This window comes from Octopus sinensis, linkage group LG5 (assembly GCF_006345805.1).
Source record: "Octopus sinensis linkage group LG5, ASM634580v1, whole genome shotgun sequence".
In the NCBI taxonomy this organism is placed as follows: domain Eukaryota; kingdom Metazoa; phylum Mollusca; class Cephalopoda; order Octopoda; family Octopodidae; genus Octopus; species Octopus sinensis.
In genome coordinates, this window is record NC_043001.1 from 44,810,937 (window position 1) to 44,832,639 (window position 21,703).

The 21,703-nt window shown below is 36.6% G+C and overlaps 1 protein-coding gene across 3 annotated transcripts in view; it reads right to left on the reverse strand.

Annotated features, from left to right (window-relative positions):
• The window catches only part of LOC115212133 (zinc finger protein 83), a 66,899-nt gene extending 51,079 nt beyond the window's left edge, over positions 1 to 15,820 (reverse strand). For 2 of the 3 annotated variants that reach the window (XM_036503374.1, XM_036503375.1), the window contains exon 1: positions 15,648 to 15,785. The gene's annotated coding sequence lies outside the window, so the exon portion shown is untranslated. Of the gene's footprint in view, positions 1 to 15,647 lie in introns of all 3 variants that reach the window. The other variant, XM_036503376.1, reaches the window with a different exon arrangement.
• Between the last annotated feature and the right edge of the window lie 5,883 nt (positions 15,821 to 21,703).

Consider the following 21,703-nt stretch of genomic DNA (forward strand, 5'->3'; position numbering starts at 1 on the left):
TGTGTATGTTTGCGTGCCTGTGTTTGTCCCCTCAAAATCGCTTGACAACCGATGCTGGTGTGTTTACGTCACTGTAACTTAGCAGTTCAGCAAAAGAGACCAATAGAATAGGTACTAAGCATACAAAGAATAAGTCCTGGGGTCAATTTGCTCAACTAAAGATGGTGCTCCAGCACGGCCAGAGTCAAATGACTGAAACAAGTAAAAGAATATATACATACATATATATATAAATGCTTGTATACACATCATCATCATCATCGTTTAAAGTCCGTTTTCCGTGCTAGCACGGGATATATATATATACACACATATATATACATGTATGCATACATATCATCATCATCGTTTAACGTCCGTTTTCCGCGCTAGCACGGGTTGGACGGTTCGACCGGGGTCTGGGGAGCCAGGGGCTGCCCCAGGCTCCAGTCTGATCTGGCAGTGTTTCTACAGCTGGATGCCCTTCCTAACGCCAACATATATATATAGACATATATATACATATACATACATGTATGCATACATATATATATATATATATTATATATATATATATATATACATACACATACATGTATGCATACATATATATATATATATATTGAACAGCCGAAATTGAATTGAACAGCCGAAATTTGCTATGATGATTCGGTGTCTGACTGAAGATTGAAGGCTTCGAATGATTTGTCTGTGTTCCGTGTTCGTCCCTTCCTGTATTTCACGTTCATTATATATAAAAACATTCATTCTTATATATATATATATATATACATACACATATATATACATATATACATACACATATATATACATATATATACACATATATATACATGTATGCATACATATATATACATGTATGCATACATATATATATATACATGTATGCATACATATATATATATATATATACATGTATGCATACATATATATACACACATAGGCGCAGGAGTGGCTGTGTGGTAAGTAGCTTGCTAACCAACCACACGGTTGCGGGTTCAGTCCCACTGCGTGGCATCTTGGGCAAGTGTCTTCTGCTATAGCCCCGGGCCGACCAATGCCTTGTGAGTGGATTTGGTAGACGGAAACTGAAAGAAGCCTGTCGTATATATGTATATATATGTATATGTGTGTGTGTTTGTGTTTGTCCCCCTAGCATTGCTTGACAACCGATGCTGGTGTGTTTAGGTCCCCGTCACTTAGCGGTTCGGCAAAAAGAGACCGATAGAATAAGTACTAAAAGGTGGTGCTCCAGCATGGCCGCAGTCAAAAGACTGAAACAAGTAAAAGAGTAAAGTAATATATACATATATACACACATATATATACATATATACACACATATACATATATATACATGTATGCATATATACATATACATATATCATCATCGTCGTTTAACGTCCGTTCTCCATGCTAGCATGGGTTGGACGGTTCGACCGGGGATCTGGGAAGCCAGAAGGCTGCACCAGGCTCTAGCCTTATCTGGCAGTGTTTCTACAGCTGGATGCCCTTCCTAACGCCAACCACTCCGTGAGTGTAGTGGGTGCTTTTTACGTGCCACCTGCACAGGTGCCAGGCGAGGCTGGCAACGGCCACGGTCGGATTGGTGTATTTTATGTGCCACCGGCACGGAAGCCAGACGAGGCGGTGCTGGCATCGGCTACGAGTCGGATGGTGCTTTTTACATATATATACATATACATACATGTATGCATACATATATATATATATATATATATACATATATATACACACATATATATACATATATACACACATATATACACACATATATATACATATATACACACATATACATATATATACATATATATACACATATACACACATATATACACATATACACACATATACATATATATACATATATATACACATATATACATATATACACATATACATATATATACACATATATACACATATACATATATATACACATATATACACATATACATATATATACACATATATACACATATACATATATATACACATATATACACATATACATATATATACACATATATACACATATACATATATATACACATATACATATATATACACATATATACACATATACATATATATACACATATATACACATATACACATATATACACATATACATATATATACACATATATACACATATACATATAATACACATATATACACATATACATATATATACACATATATACACATATACATATATATACACATATATACACATATACATATATATACACATATATACACATATACATATATATACACATATATACACATATACATATATATACACATATATACACATATACATATATATACACATATATACACATATACACATATATACACATATACATATATATACACATATATACACATATACATATATATACACATATATACACATATACATATATATACACATATACATATATACACATTACATATATATACATCCTCATCGTTTAACATCCGCTTTCCATGCTGGCATGGGTTGGACGATTTAACTGAGGACTGGCAAGCCAGATGGCTGCACCAGGCACCAATCTGATCTGATAAAAATACAAAAGCATGTGTGTATAAGAAATACACACAAAAATCAACCAAAGTCAATTCTCAAGCAGACTAGCTTCGACCCCCTGATTTTTGAGGTGACCGTAACCAGTCCTCCCGACTACTGGCAAAACATAAACAATCATGTAAGATTGTTTGAAAGAGAAAGAAAGAAAAAAAGAGAAGAGAAAACGGCAGCCCAAAAAGCAGCAGCAATCACAACCAATTTTGACATTCACATGTGGCCAATTCAAACACATGCTCTACACAAGGATCAACCTCATTAGCCACATCCGCCACCAGCATTAATGGCCTAAACAATGGTAAATCAATCCTCAGATTCAAAGGATGAGCTGATGCTGACAATGACAATGTATGTATGTATGTATGTATGCATGTATGCATGCATGCATATATGTACACCCACACACATATATATCATCATCATCATTGTTGTTTACTGTCTGGCATGGGTTGGACAGTTCGACTGGGGGTCTGGGAAATCAGGAGGCTGCACCAGGTCCCAATCTGATCTGGCAGTGTTTCTACAGCTGGATGCCCTTCCTAATGCCAACCACTCCAAGAGTGTAGTGGGTGCTTTTTACGTGCCACTGGAACAGGGGCCAGAGGAGGTGACATCAACCATGATCGGATGGTGCTTATTACATGCCACTGGCATGGAAGCCAGTCAAAGCGGCTCTGGCATCAGCCACGTTTGAATGGTGCTTTTTGCGTGCTCCGGTACGGGGCTCACAACTACAATTTCCATTTGATTTGATTTTGATATTGCTGATGTACTTGACCCAATAGGTCTCCCCAAGTATGGAATGTTGCCCTATGATCCAAGGTACTTTTGAGTGGGCTGGTTATGTGACACTGGTATAGGTTACAGCTGTGGACTCACTTTATTTGCTGGGTCTTCTCAGTCACAGTATACTTCCAGAGGTTTCAGTATTTTGTCATTGCCTCTATGAGGCCCAACATTCGAAGGTCATGCTTCACCACCTCATCCCATGTCTTCTTGGGTCTCTCTCTACCCCGGATCCCCTCCACTGTTTGGGAGTGGCATTTCTTCACACAGCTCTCTTCGTCCATCTGCAGTACATGACCATATCAATGCAAACGTCTCTCTTGCATGCCACATCCGATGCTTCTTATGTCTAATATTTCTCTCAGGGCGCTTACGCTATCATGTGTGCACACTGACATTACACATCCAGCGGATCATGCTGGCTTCATTTCTTTCGAGCCTATGCATGTCTTCCGTGAAGCATGGCAGTTCACACACATGCATCATACAATCTACCTTTCACTTTGAGCAAGAGACTCTTTGTCACCAGTAGGGGTAGAAGCTTTCTGAACTTTGCCCAAGCTATTCTTATTCTAGTGGTAACACTCTGAGCATCCACCCCCACTACAGACATGGTCACCTTGGTAGCAGAAGCTATCAACTACTTCTACTTTCTTCTCCTGGCATGTGATGGAGTCTGTTTTCTGAGCATCTGTGGTGTCTATTGCTCCTGTGCATCTGCTGCATGTGAAAGCTATCTTCCCGGTTAATCTTCCTTTGATGTTGCTGCACCTCTTATGTGTCCATAGCTTACACTGGGTACATCTTATGGAATTTCTACCTACACCTTTTCTACAGATCGAGCAGGGCCAACTACCTGAAGCAGTGTATGATGTGCTCCCCTTCCTACTTACTAGAACTTTGGTCTTTGCAACATTGACTCTAAGGCACCAATTCTAAACCTTGCTCCCACACTTGAAGTTTCTTCTCTAGTTCTGGTAGTGATTCTATGATGACCAGGTCATCAGCATAGAAGACTTCCCAGGGGCAACCTGTCTTAAATTCCTCTGTTACTGCCTGGAGGACTATGATATATAAATATATGCATATGTATGTACACACACATACATATATATATCAATTTATACATAGACTTTAAAAGTCAATATTTTTCAGCACCACTGTAATAATACTGATTTAATGCATTATTTTGTATATTATATAATAATACTCCAGCAATAAATTTCTGGTAAAGTGTCAATGAAATAACTGTAGACATATGCTATAAAACAAATTGTTCATTCCATTCTCCTTGTTGGAGTTTATATAAACTCAATGAATATCTACATATCTTCAGATATATCGTAAGTAATCCATTTTCATTGGATAATAGCCCCTCATAGCCAATACTCATGGACAGGCTTTATAAAGTATACTTTGAGGTTATAATGCAAATGGAATTATATATATATATCTCAAAACAGGAGACTGAAGAAAAATTTTTGTATTATTTATTCACCATTACATGTATCTTCATTTGTTAATAAGGGTTACAAAATTGTTCAAGTGGGACAGAGAATCAAAGAATACCTACGACTTTGTTTTGTTTCAAGAATATCTAATAGGAGATATCTTACATGTTTCACCTACATGTACAATTTTGTAACTTCTATAAGCAAATGAAACACATGTAATGGTGAATAAATAATATCAAAAATTTTTGTTTCTAATCCCCTGTTTTGATATGTTATTACTCTGCTAAATATATTTTCCAGACAAATAAAACCTCTGCAAACAACCTTTGAATTACAGGAATAAGCAGATGTGCTTCAAGAGGACACAACTTGAATTATAACATATGAATGTATGTATGTATGTTCCATCATTGAACTTCCCTCCTTCAACATCTCAAATATAAGATCTCTTCCTTGAAGACGGAGGCTCATCTCATCCTATGATGGAATCAATCTACAAACATTATTATGGATTGCCATAATACCATTACCTCCACCTCTTTAATTCTCTACATCATTGCTAATCTGTGTAAGTTAGACTTTTTTCTATGTATACATATATACATTTTTTGTTTTCCATGTATTTATTACACTTTATATATTGATCTGTCTAATTCCCTTATCTCTACATCTACTTCTATATATGTATATGAACACATGAAACAAAAGTTATACCAGCCCTCCAACCAAGATGCCACTGCACTATTCCATAAGTCCCAGATAGCTATTTTGAACTAATACTGCTTCTGTCACTCATAATGAATATATATATATATGTACATGGGCATATGCATGTAGATGCTGTAGTTATCTAACTTGCTAGCTCCTGTCAAACCGTCCAGCCTGAGCCAGCATAGGAGGCTGTGAAATGATGCTTCTACACACACACATATATAATTATAGATAAACAACCAATAAAAACAGAGAGAGAAAGGAAAAAAAAAAAAATGAACGTGAGGATGTGCGCAAGAAATATATTAACTTGACATTCGGTGAAGGAGAGAGTTGTTAACATTTTGAACATAGCTCTTCTTTGGAAACAGGAAAATCCAAAGGGAAAGAAGAAAAAATAAGGAAAATCGTCAACAGTCCACATGCAATATATGTATGTGTGTGTGTATATATAATATATATATATATATATATAGCATTATCATCATCGTTTTAACAGCCACTTTTCCATTCTCACATAGATCAGACAGGAATCCTTGAGACATTTTCTACTGCTGGATTCCCTTCTGGTTGTCAACCCTCACCCATTTCCCAAGTAAGGTAATATTTCCCCCATGGCTTGACATGTTTTTATGGTACTCTCAAATCACTATTGTGATTATTTGCATCCTCTGCTATGGATGTTCTAAATGCAATTGAATGCTGAACCACAACAGTTCAGGGGAACACTTTATTGCATTATGTTTATACAGATCAAATGCTTCAAGCTGAATAGATGAAAAGACAGGGAAGGAAATAGAGAGTAAAAGAATGAGAGATAAAGAGAAAAAAAAAGGAGAAAAATAGAAAAGAGAGTGGGGAGAAGGGGCATACATACAGGTATGATCTTTACAGCTATGCTCCCCCCAATCCCTCTCTCAGTCAAGAGGTCCTTGTCTTGCAAGCTCCAGGTGCTAAAGCCACATAAAAAGCACCCATGCTGGTACCAAGGCACCACATAAAATGCATCCGTGCCAGTGCCATATAAGAGGCACTGTGCCGGTGTCATAAAAAGAACCTGTGTAGGTGTCATGTAGAAAGGACCTGTGCTGGTGTCACATAGAAAGCACCTGTGCTGGTGCCATGTATAAAGCACCCTTGCCAGTGCACATATAAAGTACCCAACACACTGTAAAGTGGTTGGCATTAGGAAGGGTATCCACTCATAGAAACTATATAAAAAAAGGTGGCAAGCTGGCAGAAACGTTAGCACGCCAGGCGAAATGTTTAGCGGTATTTCGTCTGTCTTTACGTTCTGAGTTCAAATTCCGCTGAGGTCGACTTTGCCTTTCGTCCTTTCGGGGTCGATATAATCGACTTAATCCTTTTGTCTGTCCTTTCTATGTTTAGCCCCTTGTGGGCAACAAAGAAATAAGAAACTATATAAAAAGTGTCTGGTGCAACTCTCCAGCTAGCCAGCTCCTGTGAAACTGTCGAATACAGACCAGCATGGAAAACAGACATTAAATTATGATGATGAGGAAAACTGAGACAATTCAAAGAGGTGTTTTGGTTAGTTAGCTTCAGGTGGATTTCCATCTTGTAGTTGTTTTAGAAATTATACATACATACACAAAGAGGCTCCTTTCAGTTTCCATCTACCAAATTTACTAACAAAGCTTGGTCAGCCTGGTGCCAAAAGTAGAAGACAAGGTGCTACACACTGAAACTGAACCTGAAGCCCTGTGGCTGGAAAGCAAACATCTTCACCACAAAGCCACATTTACAGATACATGTGTATATATGTAAGTACCTATCTATCTTCATATATATGTGTGTGTGTGTGTATATAAGAATGTATGTATATTTATATATCATTACATTACCATATTTTAGATAAGAGGACAGGAAGATTTATATAAACACCAAACACCCTCACTATACTCTCAGCTTCTCCTTTCTGTTCAGTGTTTGTGTACACAAACACACACACACACACACGTGTGTGTGTGTGTGTTGTGTGTGTGTGTGTGTGTGTGTGTGGTGTGTGTGTGTGTGTATGTATATATAATGAGAGTGAGATATGCATAGATTAGAGACAATGTGGAAAGCTATTACTAAATTTGCATCGGGTAAGGAAACTACATACCATACACACTTGACTGTGTATGTGTGGGACTGAATGTGTATGTGTGTGAGTATGTGTAAATGCGTATGTACCTCGTTCTAGCGTTATATCAGGTATTGGAATAGAGATAAAACTGGCAAGAGAGAAGGGGTGGATAGCCAGATTTATATCACTGGTCGGGTGACAGTGTATATGTGAATGTCTATACACATATGTGCCTGTGTGTATGTCTGTGTGTGTGTGTGTGTATTCTCTTCCACCATTATATTGAGTAACGAAGTCGAGATAAAGCCTGATAGAAGTAGAGGAGGGTGAGTGCTATAGATAGATAGATAAACAGACTGCCTGACTAAGGCCAAGAGAGATAGTGTGTGTAAGCAATGTAATGTAGGCAGGGTGTTGAAGTTGAGATAAGGCAAGAGAGAGGGAGATATAGACTGTTAGACAGATATAAAGATAGACACACTGAATAACTGAGGGGTAGTTGGATAGAGGAAAATGTATGTTTGTATACATACTCAAATTTGTATTGGTTATAGAAGTTTATATATATGTGTGTGTGTGTGAGTGAGAGAGAGAAAGAAAGAAAAAAGAATAAAGGAGGAAGTGAGAGATAGTGCGATAGGTAGGCAAAATAGACAGACTGAGAAAGACAGACAGAATGTGTATGCTGACTAGTAGTTTTACAGATAAACAGATAAAACACACTGTGCATGAGAGATGAGCTAGGCTGTTATCGACATATCTATCAGGCTACCTTCTGAATAATAGCGACGACTACGATGACGTTGTTGATGATGATGATAACCGGAGTTATACCAACCAACCAGGTACAGGAAGAGACATTAAGAGATAACGATCACACACACACACACGTGTGTGTGTGTGTGTGTATAAGCATACATACGTATATATAAATATATATATGTGTGTGTGTGTGTACATTTCAGGATATATACATACACACGTACAGAGCTCCTCTTTTCCCACTCACTGCTCCCCTCAACCGTCTCCTTCATTTTCTCTCAACACACACAACTATACGGATGCATGTATTGAGACACACAATGATCTACGTCGACATATCTACACATACATATACATATACTTAAATAGAGAAATCTATAACGTTGAAAAGGAAAGACACGCACAAATCATCCATATATATGCCTACTCCGATCATTCTTTCCTTTCATCGAAAGATGTTCGTTGTATCACACACGCATGTGTGTATATGTGTGTGTTTCTGTGGCTATGAATGCGTGCATTTACCTTTGTTTTTCTTTGCATGTAAATATAGTTAAAACGTACGGTGTTAATGTGTTGTGCTTATGTGGTTAAGGGGAGGGCGGTGTATTTTTGAGGGATGTCTAGACATTCGATTTTTCATGAAGATACCGTCTACATCAGAAGGTGGTAGTGGTGGTGGTGGTAGTAGTAGTAGTAGTAATAGTTTTAGATTAGAGTCAGAGAGTCCACTAAACTGAGGTCAGACATGAGTTCAGCGGAGGAGGGAACGTGGAACGTGAGGTGTGGGCTGCTCATGAAACAGAGCAGAGAGAAGGAGAGACAGACAAATAAATAAAGTCCAGACCAGACTAAATACACACACGCGCAGTGGGGGAAAATCAGCGTAGAAATAATGTTATCTGATTTTCCAATCTTTGGCTTTCTCTCTGTGTAGGTACATGTATATATGCTAGCAATATGGCCACGAAATAATAACAGTAGGCTTATTTTTCAAACATATTAAGATACTGCTGGAAACAATGAACAGGGAATGAGATTTAGTCGACTGATTCAGACGTATCCTCAGCAATCCATCAATCCCAATGAGTTGGATAAAGAGCAAAGTAAACCTAGCTGAGATTTGAACGCACAACATAAATGGACATAACTAAATACTGCTTTTCTGATTCTGTCATCGACCGTCAACTTTGGCACAAGGCCACAAATCTGTAAAGAAGGAGTGTGTCTAGTCGATTTAATCGATGCCAAATACCACTCAAGTCAATTTATCGATTTCAAAGAGGTGAAAGGCGAAGTCAACTCGGCGGGATTTGAAAACACAGTGTGGAGGGGCGGAAATAAAAACCGTAAGGTAGTTAATCTGACATTTCCCCTATTCTGCCATCCAACCGTCCTTTATTTATTATAACAATGATTCCTTACATAAGCACAAGACTACAGATTTCTTTAGGAGTGTGACAAGATTACAGATTTCTTTAGGAGTATGACACAATTGGTTGAACTGACTGTTGTATATAACTAGTACCAATATTTATAAAAAATGGATCTTGGAGTATTTATTCCTTTCCTATAGTATGAATAACATAAGCATTGTTCATACAAAAGACATAAGTGAACTAAGACATCAAATTGAGTGGACTACCCTATACACGATGAAAATATTGGTGAGCTAAGAAACGTTGAAATGAGAGGTCTTCCAATATATAAAGAAAACAATGGTCAACTAAGACGCATAGAATTTAGAAGACTACGTATATACAAAACTAAAATTCGTCAACACAATTAAGCTCAAAAGATTTTTAAAGTGGGATTTGAAATGCCATGACACCCACTCAGTTACCTTGATTCTGCATTGGATAGGCAGGGAGATACTAATATATTCAATTGTACAGCGCAACCAGGTCCTAAATTCATTTGACAATCTCCAAAAGTTTATCTCCACTTTACCACGCACACCTCAATTTCTAACATCGGCACAAGACCAGAAATGTTAGCAATGGTTTGTCGATATCATTGCTACGAATACTTGAATGGTTTTATATTTTATCAGCCCCAGGGAAGATAAAAGGCAAAGCTTACTTTAGTAGGATTTGAACAACTAAACATAAAGAGCCAGAATAAACTATCACAAAGCATTTTGCTTTAAAGATTATCAACCCACCGTCCTAGCATGGGAGAAAAAAAAAGATAGAATTCTTTGTTTAGACAACGAGATTAAAATGGGAACTTGTGGTAATGCCATTCTGAAGGACACCAGCGATGGAAAGGGGGGTGCTGACATAGGTTGCAACTGGGAAGCGAAACCAAACCGCTGAGAATGTTTATCTCTTCTGACACATGACTTTCCACCCGCATTTTTAAGATACCGTGTACATAAGACAGGATAAAAGAAACGAGAGGCAGTGGGGACGTTCATGCCTTAAACTGGATGAATATTAACAGCAATAATTTAAACTGGAATTGTTTTGATATGCAAATCAAAACCAGAGTCGTGAACCCTAAGCTTACCTAATGTTCTTTACGTTTAATCCAACGCTTGGTTTAAAACCCTAACCCTGTCCTTTGAGTGACTTTAGCAGAGTCTACACTGTTGCAAGTATTAAGACCATATCACAAGTCTGAGGATAACCGATAAAACAGTTTCTTTCTCCAATTCTCTCATCAGTCTCTGAGTCACTGCAAAAAAGGACATGGTTGCTGTCTTCAATCTTCTTCCATATTTTGCACCCGCGATTTCAAAATCATTATCGCACCCCTTAATAATGAAGGCTTAACAAATCAAAGTTATTCATAAGATCATTTAATGCGCTGGCTGTTGCTGTTTTTGCTCAATTATCCTTCAAAAATGTGCTATTTTGGTGATAAGAGAGATCTGGATTTTATGTTGAACAACCAGCAGATGTCAAAGGAACTAAAACTGTGTGCGTCAACAAAACATAACAGATTGTTTGGCATCTTCTCACACCACGTCAGTGTAAATGTACCCTAGGTTAAAAACAACTAGAGTAAGCAATGCATTTTTTTATATATATAAAAATAATTTACAGAGGTGGGAATAAGAAAAAAAGAGTTGTTGATATTTTCCCCAAAGGCATTATCAGGGCAAAAATAAGGGATGGATCTTCAATCGAGATTTGAAACTAAGAGTTAGAGTCTATTCACACAGGGCTTCATATTCTTTTTAACAGAAAAGAAGAGCAAGGTTTTAAACGCACCACAATCTCACTACGACAAAGAAATAATCATTGATATCTAATACTGGCACGAATTTGGGGGTGAAGGTATTGTCGATTAAATCGATACCTGTATCTGACTGCTAATTTATTTTATCGATCCCAAAAAGATAAAATGCAAAGTTCACCTCGATGGGATTTGAACTCAATATCACATTTAATTTTGTCCGACACTAACAACTCTGCCAAGCCACAGCAAATAATTATTAAAACAGAAGTGATAAACCTTCCCTTCACCATTGCCAGTATAAATTGGTACTTTACTTTATCAATCCTGGATGTATTTTGAAAACGAGAACGCGGAGTCGTTGACTTGAACGAACACCTCAATTCTAAACCATTTTGTTGCCACCCTCTTTCTTATATAGGTACAATTTAATGTGGAAATAACAACCAAACCTCTTTGAAATCACATTTGTGTCTCAATATAAAGAGAGAACACATTGGATAATGTAGCCGAAGCTCAAAAACAAAAATAGATTAGATGATCGCGTCTGAATGCCCTTAATGGAGGGTTTGCTTCAAAGCTGATCTAGAGCTAAACGTAACCATTGTCATCATGGATGAGAAGGGAGATATTAAGATGTTAATGATTTCCCCCTATAAACATCTTGAATATGCTGAGAACAACCGATTAACTTAACGATACTGGCAAGATTTGAATGTAAAGAACGTTGACTAAAAAGGATACATTATATAAAGTTCGGAGTATATTATCCTACGACAGCCATGACTAGAATGCATTTATCATTAATACGGCAGAATCGTTCACATGTTAAGTTAACGGCATTTCTTCCGGTTTTGCATCCTGAGTTCAAATACAGTCGTGGTCGACTTTGTCTTTCCTCCTTCTGAGGTTGATAAAATAAGTATCGACTTAGCACATCCTCCGAAATTGCTGGCCTTGTGCAAAAATTTGAAAGTATTATTAATTGTTGTAATAAGTCGGTTAGCTGGCAGAATCGTTAGCACGCCGGGCAAGGTGCTTAGCGGTATTTCGTTCGTCTTTACGTTCCGAGTTCAGTTTCCGTTGAGATCGATTTTTGCCTTTCATCCTTTCGGGGTCTATAAAATAAGTACCAGTTGAACACTGGGAACGATGTAATTGACTTATCCCTCTCCAAAAATTGCTGGCCTTGTGTCAAAATTTGAAACCATTATTAACTGTTGTAATGAGAGGGAAAGACAGCGCCTGTGACCTTTTTCAGATCCTCCAGGATGGATTAGAGAAAAGGAGGAAATTGTATTCAGACCAGAAAGCTGGGCCGAATCCTGTAACAGAGTGTACTCCAGTAAAGGTACCCAAGGGCCAGGTATTGGTGTCAAATTAGGCAACAGATGAAATCTAGCAATAGGTTTGCTAAATCAACGCTAACTTGGGTTTACACAACAATAGCTGGAACTTATTAATTTACACACTCCGGGGTCAAAAGTCAACCCGGGTCGGGTGGGTTTCTTTCTTCGTCTTTTTTTTTTCCTAGCAGCTATAATAAACAACAGTTGATTATACTGACATCAGTATGTTTCTGGTACTTAATTTATTCACACCGGCAAGATGAAAGGAGAATGTATAGGGCCGAAGCTAAAATACACTTTGACGATTCTTGAGGTGTTCGGTCTGTTTTCAAGAGGGAATGGAAAATAGGATGTTAGTATCGGTCAGTTGGGGGTGGGGGGGTTGAACATTTATTTTCTTTTTACAGAGACATGGCCTTGATATGAGGAATTATGGAAACGGAACATTCGAATTCTGGAGTGGGTTATCACACCGCCACCATCCCGAGTTCTTACCTAAAACTTTAGGTATTACCACATGGTTTGAACTCAGAATGTAACGAGATGTCATTAAATAAGGCTAGGTATTTTATATGACACTATCAATTCTGCAAATTTACCGTCTATAAGCCATCATTTCTGAACACAAGACCTCAAATTTGGGGGATGGGATCATATCGAAAGAATAAAAGGCAAAGTTGACATTAGCAGTATTTGAACTCAAAACTAATGGTGTGACGTGTTTTTTCTTTCTTTTTTTCTTCTTTTTCTAGTCCCAGGTTAGCTTTGGGTGAAAACCTTTCACCAAAAGCATTCCATGATCATCCCTCATTTTCTGTATCAGTCAGTGTGTGCTTCCCTTTTTTTTCTTTCTTTTAAAGAAAGTATGGTGTGATTTGTAAGAACTGGGCTGCTATTTCTAGCTAGTCGAGCGGCCTCACTGTACTCACAGAAGTTGAGTATGTATAGACGATTGAATCGAACTAGTACATAAGTACTTATTATCACCTACCACCATAGCGACGAAAAAGACAACTCTTAGGGATTTGAACACGGAACATAAAATTGAAATTTAGTCAAGCCTTCTAATATTTGCCACACAAACAATAATAAATATTAACATTCAGGATAGATAGATAGGCAAAGGTAATTAGGATGTGGTGATGTTCATGCATTTCTCAAAAGGCATAATAAGTAGCGGGGTGAAATGGCTCCAAATAGAAACTGAAGCAGTAACAGTCTCAGTTTGCAAGGCCACAAATCTTCATTTATAGGTTAAAAAAATGGTAAAATACGTTAAATGAATTTCATACAGGTATTTACATTGTGGGTGAAATTAATACTATGTATATTAAGCTCAAGGGAAAGAAGAAAATAAAACCGAGCAGAGGAAGAGTTGACGGAAGAAAGATGATATTCACACCACCACCCCCATCCAATAAAAAATGTGAACGGAGACTTCAGATCAAATTGATAAACAAAAACTGAACTGTTTCTCCACCCACCAGTTTAAGAAACAAGTGGGAGAGATTATTAATATTATTCAGCGTGCAAACACACACACACATATATATATATATATATATATATATATATATATATATATATATATTGTCATAAAACCAATATATCTTCGTTTATTTGCATCGTATTGTAATTTATCTGGAATATTATATCATGGGTAGTCTCTTCGCATCTCTTGTGGCGAATGATAGTTATACTTATCAAAATTTATTGTTTGTATGTGGATTTTGGTCAAATAGTTAAACAAAGATTAAAATAGAACTAATGATTGATAAAATATATTGATAACAAAATTTCATCATTAACACAGAACTGCCGAACGTGATAGACAGAACAACAACAATAATAAAAATAATAATAATAATAATAATCTTTCTACTATATGCACAAGGCCAACAACAGTAATATTAGCGTTCGAAAGAATAATGCTACTTTTCTTTCTCTCCTTCAAACCATCAACCACCCACCCCCACAGTACCCTTCTTTCTTCTTTAAACAAGCTGACTATAAAATAAGGGACCGTATAAAAATCATTTAAACTCCCACTTGAATACTGACTGTGGCTATACACATTCTCTAAAAAGATGGAAACAAAATAATAAAAACCATTTTTAAAAAATACAGTGGAGTGGTCATCAAAGAATATAGGGATCAACTTTACTAAGGATTCCCGTTAATTCCCTGCTACTCCATCACACACACACGCCACATACAAATAATACAAGCTACTCTCTATACCCGACATAACGATGAAAAACCCTAACATTACAATAGACAAATGATGACCACAGGCGAAATCGGGTGGAGAGACATATATGATGAAAGTGTATATGTGTATATATATAATATATATATATATATATATATACCTATAGATAGTGTGTGTGATGGGTGTTATGTGGCAAACGAATCAGTATGTGCATATATATATATATATATCAATCTTAGTATTTACTCTTTTTAAATTTAGGGTACTCATGGGGAACAGAGAAATGTGTATGCTAAGGGTTAATTGAATCAAACATCAACAATAACATCAACTATATATTTAAATTAAAGAAAATGTGAAAGAAAGGACACAAGAAATAGATAATAAAAATTAACTGCAAGATAAAAAAGATTACTGTTATAAATATATGCATATGTGTGAGTGTATATATATATATATATATGTTATATATACCTACCGTATAATTTGTTTTAAAACAAAAGATGGTCAGTTCATAACAAAACACAAGCATCAAGCGAGCACTGACTTCAATTAAAGGCGACTAAGGGTGGTTGCTGAGTGGTGGAGGAGAGGAGGAGGGTAAAGCAAAGCAACCGATAGATTTGACAGAGATGCGCGTGCGCAGTTACGAGCTAGGACGGTCAAAGCTGAAAAAATACCTCCAGCAATAGAAACCCGAGTAACATTTATTTAATTTTTTCTTCTCACCATCGAAGAGGGTAATCAAACTGATAGCGTAAAATATTATTCAGTTAATGGCCCCGTTAAATCATTTATTATTCTTTCTCTTGACAACAGTTAACTAACATAACGGTTCTACACTATCACTTGACCTGTTAGAAATAGTAACTAATTAATACTCCCTTAAATCACACCTGACTGTCTCGAAGAAAAAATAAAAACATGTAGTTCTAGAAAAAACGTGATAATCGTTGAAACGATTTCATCTTCAGTTTACTGAGCCAGTACTATTCTGGAGCTGTGCTAAACAACAATGTCATTGTGTGATTTTTATTTTCTACCATAATTTTGCCGACTCAGACCTACCACATCTATCTGAATTCTAGTGATTATTATTAATGTCTGAAACACAGAGTGGATAGCTGTATCGGTAGAAGGGTCAAAACGCGTTGTGATCTGATAGTTATGTCCCTCTGAATTTGGGTTTTGCTTGGTTGGAAATTGTCTGTCCATTCTAAGATCGATTAAATAAATACCATTCAAGTACTACTGTTCTCTCTATCAAAACCTATAATAAAGTGTCTGTGTGAGAAATCAGTAGCTGATCATAATCTTTTTATTTCGTGTGAACTTCCGAATTTCCCTTTTGTTTTTTGTTTGTATCGGTTCCTTCTGAGATTTTATTTTTGTTTTAATGTTAAATATATTAGTAGTTAAATACGAAAATTAAAATTTTAGAGATTCATCTTATTCTTTGCATTTTTAAAAGTCACCAAGGCTAATATTCATGTGTATATTTACACCGAAATACAGAAAAATTTCAAAGTGATTGATTCAATTCATATATTTCGTGAGGTAAAATATTGATTAATGACAAAAGGAAAACAAATTAAAGGATCACATAATTTTTATAACAGAAGGTGAATGAAGAACAATTAAATCTCTTTAATTGAAAATAAAAATGAAAATGAAATAAGCTACTTAATTTTGCAAAGTGCGTTTAAAATAATTCTAGCCTTCCTTTTTCGCTAGATTTGGAAGACTGATAAGAAACGCACGAGTCATCGGGGGAAGGGGAGGTAAGCATTGCATGATGGGAAACATTGATTTATTTTTGTTATGCATTTATGTCTACCGTACACACGCACACACATGTATGTATACGTATTATATATATACGGGTGTGTGAGCATGCTTCTATATATATATGTGAATATATATACATATGTGTGTGTGTGTATATATTTATGTATTATGTATATGTGTGTGGAGAGAGAAAGAGACAGACTCACAAATACATAAATGTATGGATGTGTATATATATATGCGTCTGTATAATGTATATATATATATATGTGTGTGTGTGTGTATCATGTATATGTGTGTCTAATATATATAGACAGACAGACTCATGCATAAATGTGTCTGTATGTGTATGAACATGTATAATATATATATATATATATATACATATATATATCATTATTCTATATTATAACTTCTAAACAACAAAAAGTGAAGCAATTACTTTTTTTAATTGAATATACATACATGCATGCATGTGTGTGTGTTCAATTTTTAAAAATGTAATTGCTTGACTTTTTTGTTTGCAAGAAGTTATGTGTGTGTGTGTATGTATGTATGTAAGTATATATGCATGAGAAACTAATATGTTAATATCACACGATGATTGTTCCTAACATCCCAGTTTTTCTTTTATTTTTGTATATATTAGTGGTGGATGCATTGGTTATTGAATCAATCCAAATACTTATTTTAACGAGCCAAGACTGTGAGAAAGGTAAAGTTAACACAGGCATGATTTGAACTCAGAATTAAAGTAATTAGACGGGAATTAATATGGCAGGGAGGTAAAATCGGTATAGCAGCGGACAAAACAGTCGGCTGTTCTGCTGAAACCATCTTCGCCCACAAAAAATATTTGATTGCTACTTATTTTATCGACCTCAAGAAGACGAAAGGCGAAGTTGACCTCCACGGTATTTATGAGAAGGTAAAGAATACGCACATCACCCGTTTTCGGCGTAACCCTAAATCCTAACTCTAACTCTAAACACCGGGTGTGCGTATTCTTTACCTTCCCCGGGATTTGAACTCAGAACTCGATGGTATGTTGTCAGCTGTTCTACCTCTATCATTCCCAGCCTTCGTTATAAAAATAATAGTAGTGACAGTAATTCTAATTTTGGCACAAAGCCAGCAATTTTGCTAGGAGGGGGAAGTCCATTACATCGACATCCAGTGTTCAACGGGTACTTATTTTATCGACCCTAAGAGATGAAAGGCAAAGTTAACCCTCGGTAGCATTTGGATTCAAAGCATACAGGAAGAAGGAATTCTGTTAAAGAATTAAGAATTCTTTCTGTTATAGACACAAGACTAGTTGATCACATCGACGTTTGTGTTTAATAGGTACTTATTTCATCGACCCTGAGCGGATGAACGGCAAAGTTGAACTCGTTGGAATTTGAACCTAGAACGTAAAGACGGGCGAAATGCCTCTAAGCATTTTGTCCGGCATGCTAACAATTCTGCTAGATCGGTGCCTTAATAATAATAATAATTCTTTAAAATCTTGGTACAAGTGGCGGGAAGTCGATTATATCAACCCTCTAAAGGATAAAAAGCAAAGTCGACCTCGGCGGGATTTGAGATCTTTTTTAATTTTTAGATATTAATTTTTTTGCCAGAAGTTTCCACTATTAGGCTGACCACAGTATATTACTAGTATTTTTATTTTACAAACCCTGGAAGAGTGAACGGATAAGTAATTCTTGAAGGGATTCAGACTCACGACGTAAAAAGAGGAATGTAACTAAATATGCTGAGTTCAAATGTAGTTACGTTAACAATGATTTCTAACATTGGCAAAGTAGTAGTAGTAGTAGTAGTAGTAGTAGTAACAGTAGTAGTAGTAGTAGTAGTAGTAGTAGTAGTGGTGGTGGTGGTAGTAGTAGTAGTAGTGGTGGTGGTGGTGGTGGTGGTAGTAGTGGCTGGAGGGGGGGCGTTGTCATGGAAACTGTTCACCATAGCGACAGAATGACAGATGAAAGTGAGGCTGTCGTCTGAACGCTTATCAATAAACTAGATCAGAACTTATCTGATTAAATGGCGGTGAAAAACGAAATATTTAAAAGAAATAGCTGGTTTGCTCAGTGTTGGTTGGTTAATATATAGCTATGATTTGCTCCTATTTTCCTCACAACCCAATCCTGGAAAATTAACGGTTTTGCAAATCGGTTTTCTTCGACAACATCGGCGTCATATTTAATCATCACCTTTATCAGCATCATCATCATCATCATCATTATTATTATTATTAGTAGTAGTAGTAGTAGTAGTAGTGGCGGCGGCGGCGGTAGTAGTATTAATGCTAACACTATCACCACCACTACAACTACTATTCATCGGCTATCAGAATAGCATTTTTATCATTCATACATCACCTCCACAACCACTACACTACTACAACAACTACTATTAATACTACTACTATTGCAGTTACTACAACTGTTAATGTCATCACCATCACCATTATCACCACCACTAACAGATCTACTATTTTCACAATTATTGCTATTGTTAATACTATTGTCGATATTGATTTCTTATATAGACACAAAGCCACATAGTATTGATAAAGAGAAAATGAAGAGTGTGTGACATTCATGCCCTAACTAAAATGACAAATCAAGAAGCAAAACAGTTTTGCAGTTTTGGCTCTCTGAGGACCTATCCCTGTCTCTTGTAGGACTATGCCATGGCAATGGTTTCAGTTTCAGGTTCAATCCCACTATATGGCACCTTGGACAAATATCTCCTTTGATGGCTTCAGATCAAACCAATGAGTAAAATTTGCTAGATGAAATCTATGTGAAATCCCATTATGGAGACTATTTCTGTTATTGGATGATATGCTTAACCCATCATCCAATTTAACACCACCATCTAGCCATTGAGAGCCTGTGGTAGAATCCACGCTGTTGGAAGCATTTGGGTCAGGTCTCCAGTCTGAGGATGAAATCTTCTCTTGAATAGAACTATGGATGTTGTCCCTCCTACCCTGACTAACTAATGTTAATCACCAGCCAGTTCTCATAGAATGATGAACCATGGATGTTCTTCCAAACCTATAGTCAAGACTCTGGAGAACAGTAGTGTTTCAAACTTTGATGAATAGAGGAAGCTGATGGATTGTTATGTGTTCGGTGTATCTGTCATTGTCTCTGATACAAATGCAAATGCTAGATAAATGATGACAATGCTACACTTATGATTTAAATAGTTACCTTTCCTCTGCACTCAGGCCTCTTGACTCGCCCATCTCTCTTATCACTTCCCACTTGCTGTGCCTCACATCCCTAGCCCTGCACAAAACCCTTTCCCAATAATTTCTTCTCACAAATGCATCCTCCTCTGACTATCCCAGAAAATGGTTTTTGAGTTAAAAAATCACTTCCCTTTATTCTATATTGCAGCAATTTCTCTAGTTATAGGCCAATCATTGAGCATATATATAAATTTTTAAAAAGGCAATGCCTGTTTAAACACTACAGAGAAATTTAATAGCCAAACAAATGGATTCTTTAAGCAAGGTATGGAAATACTATCACTAGAACAAATTACACTGACAAGGTTAAAATATGAGAGAAGACACCAGAACATAACAGATTCTTTGAGGATCTACATGGCCACTCACATTATAGAAGAAAGAGTTGAAGTAACAGGGGCAGAGCTGGAAAGAGAGATAAAATTGTGGTGATGAATGTCAAGGTGAACCCTGAAGGACCAGAAGGTTAAAAGAAGAGAGAGGGGACTGAAGAACAGTGGGTGTGGGAATGTAGATGTGGCAAGAGTGTATGAGGAGAGTGAGAGATGGTTAAAAATGATAAACAGCAGAGGGGAAGAATATAATGAGTGAAAAACAAGGGTTTAGTGGGTGATCAATGATAAATATACATTATAACATTAAAGGCATGGCAGGGAAGAGTAAGTGATGACTGACAGTATATCTTCCTCAATTTTCCTTTTCCACAAGCTTATTGAAATTAAGTGATTGGCTTTTCTTTATACAGCTGTCCTCACACATAGGCATCACATGTCCATACCAATATAGTTTTCTTTCTTGTGCACTACATTTGATCCCGCTTGTGTTCAATATTTCTCTCAACACATTTGTGCTTTGTCATTTATGCACACTTCATAGAATATGCTAGCTTCTTTTCTTTCTAGTTTTAACAAGTCCTCTGCAGTCAATGTCCATGTCTCACTACTATGCAGCACCACCGTTCTGACACAAACATCATACAATCTACCCTTCATTTTAAGGGAAAAGACGTTTGTTGCTAGCAGCAGAAGTAGCTCACTGAACTCTCAGTGACAGTGCATCAATTACATATGAAGCTAACTTTTTCTATAAATGTTTGTAACTCTACTGTATCTTTTGTGTGTCCGTAGTTGGTATTCTAGATTTAGCTTCCGTCCCTGGAATCACCTCTCTAATTCCACTATAGATTCAGCTATGAGAGCTAGATCTTCAGCGTAAATGATTTCCAATGGACAGCCAGTCTTAAACTCCTCTGCAATGGTCTGTAGGACTATAATGAATAGAAGTGGGCTGAGGGGCGTCTTGATGAACTCACACCTTCACTATGATTTGTCACTAAAATCATTGCTGACTCTCACTTACTGCATCTTTGCACATAGCCTGTACAACCTTAACAAGTTAAATTATTGAATGTGGTACTCTGTCAAAGCTTTCTCTAAGTCAACAAATACCAGGAATAGTGGTTCACTCTTAATCAAATATTT